Source organism: Anser brachyrhynchus (genome assembly GCF_964034855.1).
Source record: "Anser brachyrhynchus genome assembly, chromosome: 3".
NCBI classification, from domain to species: Eukaryota; Metazoa; Chordata; class Aves; order Anseriformes; family Anatidae; genus Anser; species Anser brachyrhynchus.
In genome coordinates, this window is record NC_137696.1 from 19,138,031 (window position 1) to 19,151,590 (window position 13,560).

Consider the following 13,560-nt stretch of genomic DNA (forward strand, 5'->3'; position numbering starts at 1 on the left):
TGACTAAGTGGACAGTCCAATCGCTTCTTAAATTCAGACAGGCTTGGTGCAGTGACTACTTCACTGGGGAGCCTGCTCCAGTGTGCGACCACCCTCTCGGTGAAGAACCTCTTCCTGATGTCCAGCCTAAACTTCCCCTGCCTCAGCTTAACACCATTCCCGTGGGTCCTATCACTGGTGATTACGGAGAATAGGTCCCCTGCCTCTCCACTCCCCCTCGAGAGGAACTTGTAGGCTGCGATGAGGTCCCCCCTCAGCCTCCTCTTTTCCAGGCTGAACAGGCCCAGTGACCTCAGCCGCTCCTCATATGTCTTCCCCTCTAGGCCCTTCACCATCTTCGTCGCCCTCCTCTGGACACTCTCCAACAGTTTAATGTCCTTCTTGTACTGTGGTGCCCAGAACTGCACACAGTACTCGAGGTGAGGCCAGACCAGCGCAGAGTAGAGCAGGACAATCACTTCCCTCGACCGACTAGCAATGCCGTGCTTGATGCATCCCAGGATATGGTTGGTCCTCCTGGCTGCCAGGGCACACTGCTGGCTCATATTCAACTTGCTGTCAACCACAACCCCCGGCACTTGCTTTTGTTAAACTTCATGTGGTTGGTGATTGCCCAGCTCTCCAATCTGTCCAGATCTCTCTGCAAGGCCTTTCCACTCTCATCTGAGTCCACAACTCCTCCAAGTTTGGTGTCGTCGGCAATTTGCTCAAATCACCTTCTAGTCCTACATCCAAATCATTTATAAAGACATTGAAGAGGACTGGCCCTAAAAAGGAACCTTGAGGGACCCCACTAGTGACCATCCGCCAGCCAGATGTGGCCCCATTTACCACAACCCTTTGAGCCCTGCCCGTCAGCCAATTGCTCACCCATCGTATGATGTTTTTGTTAAGTTGTATGCTGGACACTTTGTCCAGTAGGATCCTATGGGAAACTGTGTCAAAAGCTTTGCTGAAGTCCAAAAAGATCACATCATCTGGTTTCCCTTGATCGACTAGATGGGTGATCTTATCATGAAAGGAAATCAAATTTGTTAGGCAGGACCTACCCCTCATGAACCCATGTTGGCTGGGACCAATGACTGCATTGTCCCCCAGGTGCGCTTCAATATCTTCAAGGATCATCCTCTTCATAATTTTACCAGGCACTGACATGAGACTGACAGGCCTATAATTGCTAGGGTCTTCTTTCTTACCCTTCTTGAAAACTGGCACAATGTTTGCCAGCTTCCAGTCCACTGGGACCTCTCCAGATTCCCAAGATCGTTGAAAAGTAATTGAGAGAGGTCCCGCGATGACGTCAGCCAGCTCTTTAAGCACCCTGGGATGAATCCCATCTGGACCCGTGGACTTGTATGGATCCAGGTGGAGCAGCAATTCCCACACACGTTCAGGGTCGGTTGGGAGTTTGTCATTCCCACCGTCATGGTGCTCCAGCTCAGGGCACCCTGGGTCCCGAAGCCCATCATCAGTGTTGAAGACAGAGGCGAAGAAGGCATTAAATGTCTCTGCTTTGCCTATGTCATTGTCTGTGAGGAGACCTTCCCCATCCAGTAGCGGACCTATGTTTTCTTTGGTTCTCCTTTTTCTGTTCACATATCTAAAAAAATCCTTTTTTATTGTCTCCCACAGACATGGCCAGCTTCAACCCTAGTTGGGCTTTGGCCACATGAATTTTCTCCCTACAAACACGAACAGCATCCCTGTATTCCTTCCTCGTCGCCTGACCCTCCTTCCAGCAGCCGTACACTTTCTTTTTTCATCTAAGCTCCAGTAGAAGATCCCTGGTCAGCCAGGCCGGCCTTCTGCCCCGCCTGCCTGACTTCCGATATTTTGGAATCGCCTGATCTTGTGCTTTTAGGAGGCAGTGCTTAAAGACTGACCAGCACTGATGGACACCAATGCCTTCAAAAGCAGTTTCCCAGGGGGCCTTGCTGACTAGTTCCCTGAGCAGCCTGAAGTCTGCTTTCCCCATATCCAGGGCTGAAGTTTTGGTGGCAGATTTCCTTCTGTCACCATAAATTCTAAACTCAACCACTTCATGGTCACTATGACCGAGACGGCCGCCAATTGCCACGTCTCCCACAAGACCCTCTCTGTTCTCCAGCAACAGATCTAGGAGGGCACCTTTCCTAGTTGGCTCCCTTAGCACCTGCACCAAGAAGTTATCATCTAGGTGCTTTATGAACCTCCTGGACTTGCTTGTGTCAGCCGTGTGGTGATCCCGGTTGATGTCTGGCAAGTTGAAATCCCCCATAAGGATAAGGGGAGTTGATCTCTGATTACTTATTCCTTAGCAATGGTAGTTTTTAATCACATTAAGGGTATTCACAAACTATTTATTTGCTTTTAGCTTTAACAAAACTCAAGTATCAGCTGTTTGAGGTTCTTCATCGCATTACTCTTCCAGCACCTAAGATTCACCATATATTAATAGAACATATAATTAAAAGCTACTTACTGCTTCTTTGAAGTGGTCAAAGTGCTGGAGTTAAACCATAATTGAATTGAAATTTAGGTGAAGGAAAGACATATCCTGTATTGAAGGGAAGGTCTGAGTAGGCAGCAAGCCACTCACTTCACAAATGGAATAACAAGGAAATGGTTTGTCCTCGCTGCAAAACTGAGAAATCAGGTTGAGATCATAGCTTTTGATAGATCCTTTCCCCTTTGCCATGTTAAATAATTCATAGTCTCCCCTCCAGATATCATTGAGAGATTTAGTCATGTTGTAGTAATCTTAGCAATGATGAAGTAAGAGCTACACTGACATTAAAGAACAATTATGGTCTTCACCATTCTGTGGATTAGGGAAGAGTTGATGTGAAAGATCACAGGGAGCTGGGTGGTTCAAAGAGCTACTAGTGGAATAAATGCTTTCCTCAGCAAAGCTGAAACATCTCCACTTTACTCCAAATCAGCACCAGTACAGAAATGATAGGAGTAGGACAAGGAAAGAAGGGCAATTTTCAGCAGTTTGTGGAACTCCGTGAAGTTTTGAGTTAATAGTTAAGCTGGAGAAACAGACCATATTTTAGAGCTAAGCTGTCTCAGTTTTTACAATTAAAGGTATGAACCTAAGATTTTAGAAAATATGTATTATAAAATATGTTAAGTGTGTTTCATTGATTGATAGTGCCTGTACTCCTATGGAGTTACATGCGGATTATTTTTTTACTCTCTATTGATAAAATTGACCAAAAAAATCTTCCAAAATTGAACTCTTGGAGACAGCTATGACAGAAGAAATACCGTCTTTTTATGACAGAGGGATGAAGCTGTGTCCAAAGCTAATCAAAAAGAGGTTTTTGATTGCATTTTGTTTCAGGTAGGAATGATCCACCGCATATATCTGATATTTACTGTGCAAGTACTTTATTTTACTACAGCAAGTGTATTATTCTCCATCACTCCTCTTATTTTCTGTCATAAAGGTCAATAATTCCCCCATTGGAAATCACATAGCACCTCTGTGATAGTTCTAGCTGTTAGGAAAGTGCAATGTTAAAGTAATATCTGCACTGTTAGAAACTGTCTTGGCAGCTGTTAGTTCAGGACAGTCTGGGGGGGGGCGGGGAGAGGGGGAACCACAACATGTTGTCGTCATATGACTGTTCCAAATTCCTTTGATAGCGATAGGAATTTTTACCCTTCTTTGCTGTCCAAGAGAAAAAATGCAGCTGCCACTAAAAGTTCAATAGCATGTGAAACTGCTAATTTTGAAATCCTGCAATCTGTTCATTAAAAATCACATTTTTAAAGGTAGAAAAAACAGTAATTATATGATTTGAATATTTTTGGAATTTTCAAGCTGAACATTTTCTTTCTACCCTTCAAAATTTTGGGTAGAAAAGGTCTGATATGATTAGTGGGAATATTATTTGAAAATGCTTTTATATGTGTCAAATCATACTTAGTAAAATTGGAATAAAACAAGTTCAGTGGTGTATACTGTGGCTCTCTTTGAAAAATATTAACCACCTTTATGCTATATAAGTGCAAATTATTATTCTGGAGTATATTATTATACTGCACTGCTCCTGTAGCTATAACAGTACTCAGTGTACTGTAAATGATAGGGAAATGCTTCTCTACACAATAAGAATTGCACTGTGGTTTTAATTAAGTGATCCATTTCAGCAGAATATGGATTTCAACTGGATAATAGTCCCTATCAGCAAGATAAATGCTAATTCATAGATGGGAAATTATAGAAAATAAGCATCCATGCAAAGTGGTAAACCATTAGCTAGTCACAATGCTCGGTGTCACTGACATTTTTGCTGCTGTATCTAACAATTCATGTAGAAATAACATAATAAATAAAAGATTAAAGTAGCAGGTGGACCCCATGTTGCAGTTAAGGACTTGTAGCAGCTTTGAGAACATAAAAAGATCCCTTTTGGTTTGGCCTCAAATCAAATGCCTGTTAGTCCTGAGGCAGCTAGAAACCATCCTCTGGTAAAATTCTACCAAATTCTGGTAGACCTAATATTAGTCTAAACATGCGAGAAAAGTACAATGTCTAAACAAGCTATACGGATCCCTCAGTGACTTTTTGAATAATGGTTACAGGCCTATAAAAGAGTAATTACAATGAAACGTCAAACTAAAACACCAGCTTCGGGGAATGTAGTCAATGTGGGGACAGAAAGAAATGGAGTAGTGTTACATAAACAGGAAAGAAACCAGTCCAGATTGTTTGTAGTTGCAGGTGCTGACATATATTTCCATTTACAAACGTGGTAGCAAGTCAGATGAGCTGTCTTAATTCCCTGTGAACAGAGAGAAAGATGGCTGAAATAAGGTTGTGCAGATGAATCTCTTCCATTTCCTACCCAGTCTGTGCCTGACTTTGAGAACAACAATATCTTGTGTTTGTTCAATTTAAGGCAGTAAGGTGTGTCATCTCCTGCCCCTCACCATGTACATTTGGCATTTTCCTCATTAGCTTTGGTGCGGTGTGGTGCCAGCAAGGCAGACTTCAGCGCTGTGTCTCCTGCAGCCCTCAAACAACTTGCAGTTAAGAAACAACCATGCATAGTAAGCTAAGACCAATGGTTGTTCATGTGGAGGACTTTCTAATTACAGGCATATTTTCTGCTGCTTACCAGAAAATGACTGGGCGATGCTTTCTTTCTTATGCTTTGGATAGTAGCAGATTGCACTGCTTTAATATCAGATTTAGTAATGGATTCTAGAGAGGGAGAGTAGTGATAAAATAGCTTATTATGCAATAGTCTGTTAAACTCTTCCCTGACTAAACTCAGAAATAGATCTGCAGCCATTACCAATATGTGTAAGATGATTTTTTGCAAATTTGGAAATACAAAAATATTTTAAACAAAGACCATTTGTTAATAATAAAAAATATTTTAATTCCAGCTTAGGTACACACTTTCAGTTGTAAAAAGATTAGCAAGCCTGTGTAGGTATTATTGAAACATGCCAATATACCTTGTTCTTGGATTTAGACCTCTGTGAAAGCGTATGCAAATTACGTTAAATTCTGGAAGGGAAATATAACGCCACCAGCAGTAATCACACTTTGTTTCATGACTCAAGCAAGAAGAATTGTGTCATATAATAATGAGAAATGTGAACCTTATTGAATCTACCCTTGTCCAATAAATATTTAAAGAAATTACATACTGTTAAGCATATGGTTACTTTAGGGAACAACAGGCACATTGAAGTTTCAGTTCTTCATTGAGTTGTACTTCAAGTCCATTTGTAGGGTATTAAGTCTGCCAAGTGATTTTTCTCTTTGTCCCAAGTTAAACGCAATGTTTTATGCCTTTGAAAAAGGAAGCTGTTTCTTAGATATAAGCAAAGCCAAGCCTATTGAAGAGGTAGCTGTAAATGCCAAAGAAGGTAAAAGAAATAAAGTGTAGGTAGCTTTAGAGAACAGCTGTGTTTATTAAAGACTGCAGTTTGACATATTTAGATTTTTCCTTTCTATCTGCCAACATCTGTTTGGGGGATTTGTTTTTTTTTTTTTTTTCCTTATCAACTCAGGCCACAAATACACATGATGAAGTAGCTTTTAGTAAACACTAAATAAAATATATAGTACTCTTTTTAAAATTAAAGAAATGATGACCGTGTCTGAAATATTCACATCCAGAAAAAGGGGCTAAAGCAGTAGCCATACACAAGACCTTTTACTGATATAGGCTGACTTGACTGAAGTAAATTCAATCAATATCAGACAAGCTACACTGCAGTCTAAGGCAATTGGGAATACAATGAGCCGTGCCAATTCATATGGCAAGTTATTTGTATATAGATCACTTTTGTTAACAGGACCAATTGTGATTTCTGCAGTAGTTTTGAGACCTGATTTTGATCTCATGCTATCATAGTTGCATTAATTCCTTGATTTTTTTTTTTTTTAACTAGCAAAGCTAAATCAAACATACCCCTTATATCTAGAGATAACTATGAGATTCCCAGTATCAAAACATATCAGAAAATGACACAGGACAGCTCGTTTACAGTTTTACTTTGGTTGATCTCCCTCATGGAAAGTACTGTGGACTAATATTTAGGAAAAAAATGTTTAATAAAATTAAGTATATTCTGGGAATTATCTGGAAAAGGCACTTCACTCATTCAAAGGCCTTTTCTATGTGAAGTGAGAGAGACTGTGATTTCCACTGCCAGCTCAGAAGATAGAGGACATTTAGCATCTGCCGGTAAATTATTTCCTCAGTATAATATGCAGCCAGTCCTGAAGAGTATCTGAAACAATAAAGCACCTCCTTTGATTGGTAAAATGTAATAAGAGCTGTGGTAAAATATAATAAGATCCGTATAGCAAAGCAAAAAATTATATTCTGGGTTGGCAAGACAGAAATCTGTTTTGATGTTGTTTACACCATGACAAGAAAGGGCACAGGTCATATCTTCTACATATCTTCATGTGCATGAAGACCTGCACACCAGGTGTTTACCTAGATTATTTAAATTATCAATAAATAATTGGCTAGTAGTGGTGTAATTTTTATTATAGGGTGACAAAGGAGAGGGTGTCTCCTCAACAGGTTTCTCCTCTACCTTTGCAGGAATGTTAGTGTTTAATTTGACCTTCTGAGGTGAACCTATCTATCTTTTGTGAGATAAGGGAAGGGTTAATTTGCCTGAAAGATATCTGATAATATGCTTCTGAGACCTCAGGGAATATATAGTTGCATAAAGCTGGCAAATGCAAGTCAGAAGTACAATGTTCTCATTTATCAATATTCCTGAGGGCATGTGTTGCCCAAAGCTATGGAGGATGAGCCACGCATGAGATAAGCTACGATTTTACTTAGCCTATCAAGAGTATCAGTGATGCTCATATTTAGAGATGTTCTCTTTTATTAAGGAGTCTCATTCTGGTTTGTATATTTGAGCTGCTTCTAAGCTGTATTTATGGTTTAATATATATGTTTTCACATAAATTTGTCAGCTAGCTACAGTAAAATCAATGAACTCCAGTGATTGCTATCACCTCCCCATAAAACCTTTATTTTTTTCCCTTCACTCTTAATTGCAATTATGTAGGTTTGAGTCTTCTTGAAAACCCTGGAATATTAGAGTACTTATATCATCCTTCACACAAAATTATTTATGTGAATGAAGGCTTCTTTAATAGAAACATCTATGAAAAGCTCTAAGTCAAAACCCCAAACCTTGAAATTACTTTAAAATACTTTTGTATTTCAAATAGCTTTTTTTGCCAGTAAATAAAACCATACTTCAAACATTACTGTACAATTTTCAAATTTTATCCTGAATTCTTACTCAAATAAAGCTATGCTTATTGTAAATATAACTTTGATATATTTCACTTATTTCAGAAAGGGTTCATTTTTCTTTTGAGTATATTTTTATGGGACCTCATTTAAAAACTGTAACAGCATTTTAGTTGTATTATTTCATGTGGATTTGTGGCTTAGATCAGTGCTTTTTTTTTTTCTGTCACAATTAAACTGTAGATTTAATTAAACTGTGAATGGATTTAAAGGAGAATTTATTGCAGAAATTTGTGCCACAGTTGTGACTGCTTTTTGATGCAAGCAGTGGTCCTCTGCTTAGTGACTGAGGCTGGTCTTCTGCCAAGCCTGTTTTCAGCTATGGGTCTGACTTCCCTCTTCTTAATAGCCTTCTCTTCTTCCAGAAGATAAATTATTTTGATCACTGATACCACAATAAGTGATAACTGTCTGTCAATCTGGTGTGGCTGCCAGGCTAGTTTAATTGACCTGACCAGTCTGTGTTGGAAATTCCTAGTAACAAATCAAGGTTTGATGAATTATTTTCTAGTAGTAGTATTATAAAAACATTTAGGAAGAAAGTGACAGGTCTCTTTTTTTTCGTGTAACTGTGAAAGACTTTTTTTTTTAATTAATATTTGATATTCATTGTTGTAAGGCAGTTGTTTTGAAGTGCCGGACTTAGCTGAAACAGCTAGCAGGTATACATTGAGCTTTGGCTCTGGTACATAGCTTAGCCCGCTGAGTAGGAGCTCTGTAGGCCAGGTCACTGGAAACACCAGGCCTAGCAGTGCAAGAGGAATTTCGACTGCCAGTGTGTAAGCTTTGTAACATTTTCTGTGTATGAGTGGGAGCTCAGGTCGACTAGAATAACAGCAGTGAAATTTTATGTAATGCCAGTGATCAGCAATGAATCTAGTTCTCAGAGGCTTATGGTTGGATAATCCTCTATGTTTACTCATGGGTAATTTATGAAGGAGTTAGAACCACATCAGAGGGAAACAGGTCTGGTGAATTAAAGACTTATAAATTCTGATTTACCTGTGTTTCAATAAACTTGACAAATAGCACTGAAGTCTGTTTGCTTCTTGGGGGACTTTTTGGTTTGTTTCCCATCATAGAGCAGAGTCCTCTGAACTCTTCTGGCAGAAAATTGCTATTTTGGAGCTTTTAGGTTGTGTCTTTCAGACACTTATGTTTTTCTATGCCCTTATTTGCCTATAAACTATTATCATGTAAAGTCTGTGATTTCCACTCTGTCCAACAGGCCCCTCTGGTGAGTGAACCTAGGGATAAAATACTAAAAGTTGGCTAAAACAGGTGAACTTGAACTGAAGAACTTGTAAGAGTACAGTGTGTTTAAGAGCATAGGCTCACTTTAGGCTGAGAATTTGGGCTAACTGTAATGAGACAATTAAGTGACTGAATGTGAAGATAAAAGACCTACTGGGATTTTCAAAATGATTACACTAGCTAGCTTTAAGTACCTTTGCAAATCAGGTCCTCAAATTTGCATTTAGGTGCCTAATTGCCATGGAAATCAATGGAATCTGGATATGAGCATAGATAACAATGGATGTCCACTCCTATGTTCTGGTTTTATTTTTTTTTTCTTTTTATTTTTTTTTCTGTTATTGCTATTAAAAACCATCAATGTACTTAAAAAAATAAAAATAGCTGTCTAAACACTTAGAAGGTATTGATGTGAGTTGTTTTAGGCTACACGAGACATCTAGCTTGTGTGCAGGAGTAGTCCATAAAAGCAATAAAGGAAACTTAAACGTTTATCTCCAGTCCATTGATTCACACTAGTTATAAATGAAGTAGGCCAGTGACAGTTGCCCTTTCCGTCCTGTTCCCCTGAGTGCTGACTCTTACTATGGAAGACAGCAGCATTTCACCTCAGCTTTTGTCTTCAGACAATGCAGATCTTTTGATTCCTGAATCTGTATTTAGGTCCGTGCATTTAAGCAGTCTGTTGTTAAGAAATACTGAACAATTTCACTTTTTAAAGCAGTTCTGGATGGATTTTCAAAGACGCTAAACACCTGCCATAGTATGCTATGAAAATGTGTATTTTCATAGTATATTATATATATACATATATATATATATATATATACATATTTCATAGTATGCTAAGAAAAGGTGTATTTCTGGTTTGGCTGGGTGTTCTTCCATAACAGATGATTCTTTTTCCTTTGTTGTTTTTATTGTTGTTAATATTTTGCTTTGTGAAGCATAATGGGAGAGAAAAATTGTTTTCAGGCTTTCTCTATTAGGCTAAAATAACTACTGGATGTCTGACTGGCTTGATTAAAAGAAGTAAGACAATCTATAGCACAAAAGAAACCAGGAAATCGCTTCACAATGTTACTATAATACTGAGTGAAACATTTTACTTATATTAGTGAAAAAGGAATTTTACATCTTATTGATTTTACTTTGTTTTCTGGTTGAAATAAATGAAGTTTAACTTTATTTTTTTTAAAAAAACAACTATATTTGTTGGATGCTAAGATGTGTTTCATTATTATTTTTTTATCTGGTAATTTAATGGGCAATGTATTGGAATATGAATGTTTTTCTTTGATTAAGACTGTGGTGCTACAATGTAGGATAGAAACTTCATTTAGGGTAGTATCTAAATAATGTATCAAATGTATAACAAATGCTGGCTATAAAAACACCTGGTATAAGTTGATGCAGTTCTATTGACTTCATTGGTTTTAACTAAGATGGTATCAGTTGACAATATAGAGAAAAATGGTCAAGAATATGTCCGAGAAAACAAGCAGAAGATTTTGGTTATGAACTGATGATTAGACAAGTGGTTTAGATGAAGGGGTTGGGTTTTAGCAAGCTTTGGAATTTTGGGGGAGTGAATTCCACAACTGAGAGGAGGAAGGATGTACACTTCGGATCCTTTATAATTTATCCTTTATCCTTTTAATAGATGACAAGTGTTTAGGGTAGAACTAGAGGGAAAAGACAACACATGGATGCATTCATTGTAAAATCAGCATGAGGTGTGTGAGAACAGCCTTGACACCGGAAGACAAAGGAAGAAGGATTTGTTGATTGGCAAAATGCTAATGGGAAGGATCGAGATAATGTCAAGTGGGAATTGAAGTCCTCATTTGTGAGCTTAAATGCAACTTAACTGATATGACAGACACCTAGAAGAGACATGTGACTGGAGTGCTGAAATCCATGGCATAGAAAGGATCAGGTAGGCAAGCAGTCAAATTGTTGCTTTTTGTCACGTATCACTCAGAAGCAAGTGATCTTGACAATTTAGAATTGAATCTCAGCAAGCAAAATGTGGTGGTATAAGACTATATAGTGCTGGCAGCAAATCAGCAGATAGTTGTTAAAGAAAGCATTTATACTAGATCTATACTTCACATATAGGAATCTGTCCTTGACTAGTACTGTAGATGTCATGTGGAACACATTTTACCAGTTCTATGATATCTGTGTAACTTAAGAAAATGATTGAAGAAAGTGACTTAACTCCCCCCAAAGTAATTTCAGCTATGGGAAACTGTGTATTAAAATGGTTCTTCAATATATTTGCATTTATTTATTTATTTTTAATAATTTTAGAACACAACAGGAATTCCAGAAGCAGAAGTAAAGATAAGGTTTTTTTTCACAGGATAAATGGACTCACTGTCATGTAACTCTGGCCATCCACCACAAGTAAATTTAGGGAGTGGTTGATGTGTGACTTGATTGATAAAGTATTTAAGAAGTGGAATGTAATGAATGCTAATTTTCATGAATTTGTGGGAAATAAACTTTAACAAGTTAGACATCACTTTTTTAAGGTTATATATTTGGTTGATAAAGATATTGATGTAACAGATATCTCTAAGGCTTTAAACTTGATAGTTCCTGCCATTTTGATTAAAAGCCAGTGTTACTGTGGCCCGTGCTAAATTTATTCAAACAGGCTAATGCATCTCAAAATATAATTGTAAACATATAATTATTTTTATACTTCTGTATTTCTGGTGGAGTCCCTAGAGGGACTGCTTATCACCCTTACAGTGTTTTATTTTTTAGCTTTAATCTGCAAGACAAAGTGGAAAATCGTCGCAAATTTAAGTTTTGTAGATGACTAACGTTTGTAAGAAGCTGATCAGTGATGAAGAGAACAAATTGGCAGACCCTGAGTAACGCTGAATCACTTGGTAAGGAGACAGCATTCAGTGTGGCCAAGTGTAAAATCAGGCTTGTAGCAAGGAGCACTCAGCACATTAAAGCATAGGAATTTCTATCCTGTGGAAAAAAATAAGGGTACAGACCAGCTCAAAATAACTTGCAGGATGACCTTGAAGGCTCATGTAGCAGCTGGACTTAAGAGCAGATGAGTACAGGACTGAAGTGGAGAAAGTCACAGTGCTTGACATGCTGCAATTATGGTAAGAAACTAGGTAAAGCAAAAGCTTTTAAGCAAAAGTGCACATAAGCAAAGCAAAGCAAGGAATTGATTTGCTACTTCCCACCAGGAGGCAGGGGTTCAGAAACTCCCAGGAAAGCAGGGCTCATCACATGTAGTGGTTTCTAGGGAAGACATATGTCATCACTCCAAACATTCTCACCTTCTTCCTACCTTCCCTCCAGCTTTTATTGCTAACTGTGACAGCACGTGGTATGGAATATCCCTTTGGCCGCTCTGGGCCAGCTGTCCTGGTTCTGTCCCCTCCCAGCTCCTGGGGCACCCCCAGCCTCCTTGCTGGCAGAGCAGCACGAGAAGCTGAAAAGTCGTTGGCTCTGTGCAAGCACTGCTCAAAACCACTGATGTGTTATCACCACTATTTTCATCAAAAATCCCAAACACAGTGTCATACAAGTCTCTCTTCAGAAAATTAACTCTATCCCAACCAAAACCAGGATGCTTCAAAGCATGAATTGATTGTCCTCCTACATCTCCTAAGAGTGTGATTTTGGTATCAAAATTTACATGATATGTCAAATGAACTCTCTGTCTACAGTATGGAAATTTAATCACATTATCATATGTGGAACCAGAGAAATCCTAATTCTTCTGCTGTTTCTCAGGTGCTGTTCCTGGATTATCTTTCCAGTATTCACTTCTTTCTGCTGTTCTACCTCATTAATCTCTCCTCATAAACTCTTAGTAGACATGTCCTGGTTTTTGGCTGGGAAAGAGTTAGTCGTCTTCATAGTAGTAGGTATCATGCAGTGTTTTGGATTTACAAGGACAATAATGTTGATAACATAAATATTTTGGTATAAACACTGCATATACTAAGCCAAGGACTTTTCTGCTTCTCATAGTGCCCTGCCAGTGAGGAGGCTGGTGGTGCACAAGAAGCTGGGAGGGGACACAACCAGGACAGCTGAGTCAAAATGACCAAAGGAATATTCCATATACCATACAGTGTCATACTCAACAAAAAACTGAGGGGAGTTGGCTTGGGGTTGGGGGTGGGACTGTTCCTCAGGACTGGCTGAGCATCAGTTGGCTGGTGGTGAGCAATTGTGTTGTGCATCACTTGCTTTATGTATTTTGTTTGTTTGTTTCCCTCCCCTCGCCCCCCCCCCCCTTTTTTTTTTCCTATTAAACTGTCTTTATCTCAACCCACAAGTTTTACTTTTTTCTTCCTGATTTTCTCCCCCATCCAACTGGGGTGGGAGCTGAGTGAACTGCTGTGTGGTGCTGAGCTGCCTGCTGGGTTAAACCACAACAAGATGTCATGCAGAAATAATTTTTTTATATCTAGTCAAAGAGCTGTGTCATGCCTATCACAGGCAGCTGACTCTCTGC

General features: G+C 38.8%; 1 protein-coding gene across 1 annotated transcript in view; it reads left to right on the forward strand.

Moving 5' to 3' along the window:
- LOC308191832 (uncharacterized protein) overlaps positions 1 to 13,560 on the forward strand; it is a 563,294-nt gene that overhangs the window by 175,007 nt on the left and 374,727 nt on the right. The gene's annotated exons all lie outside the window — the stretch shown is intronic.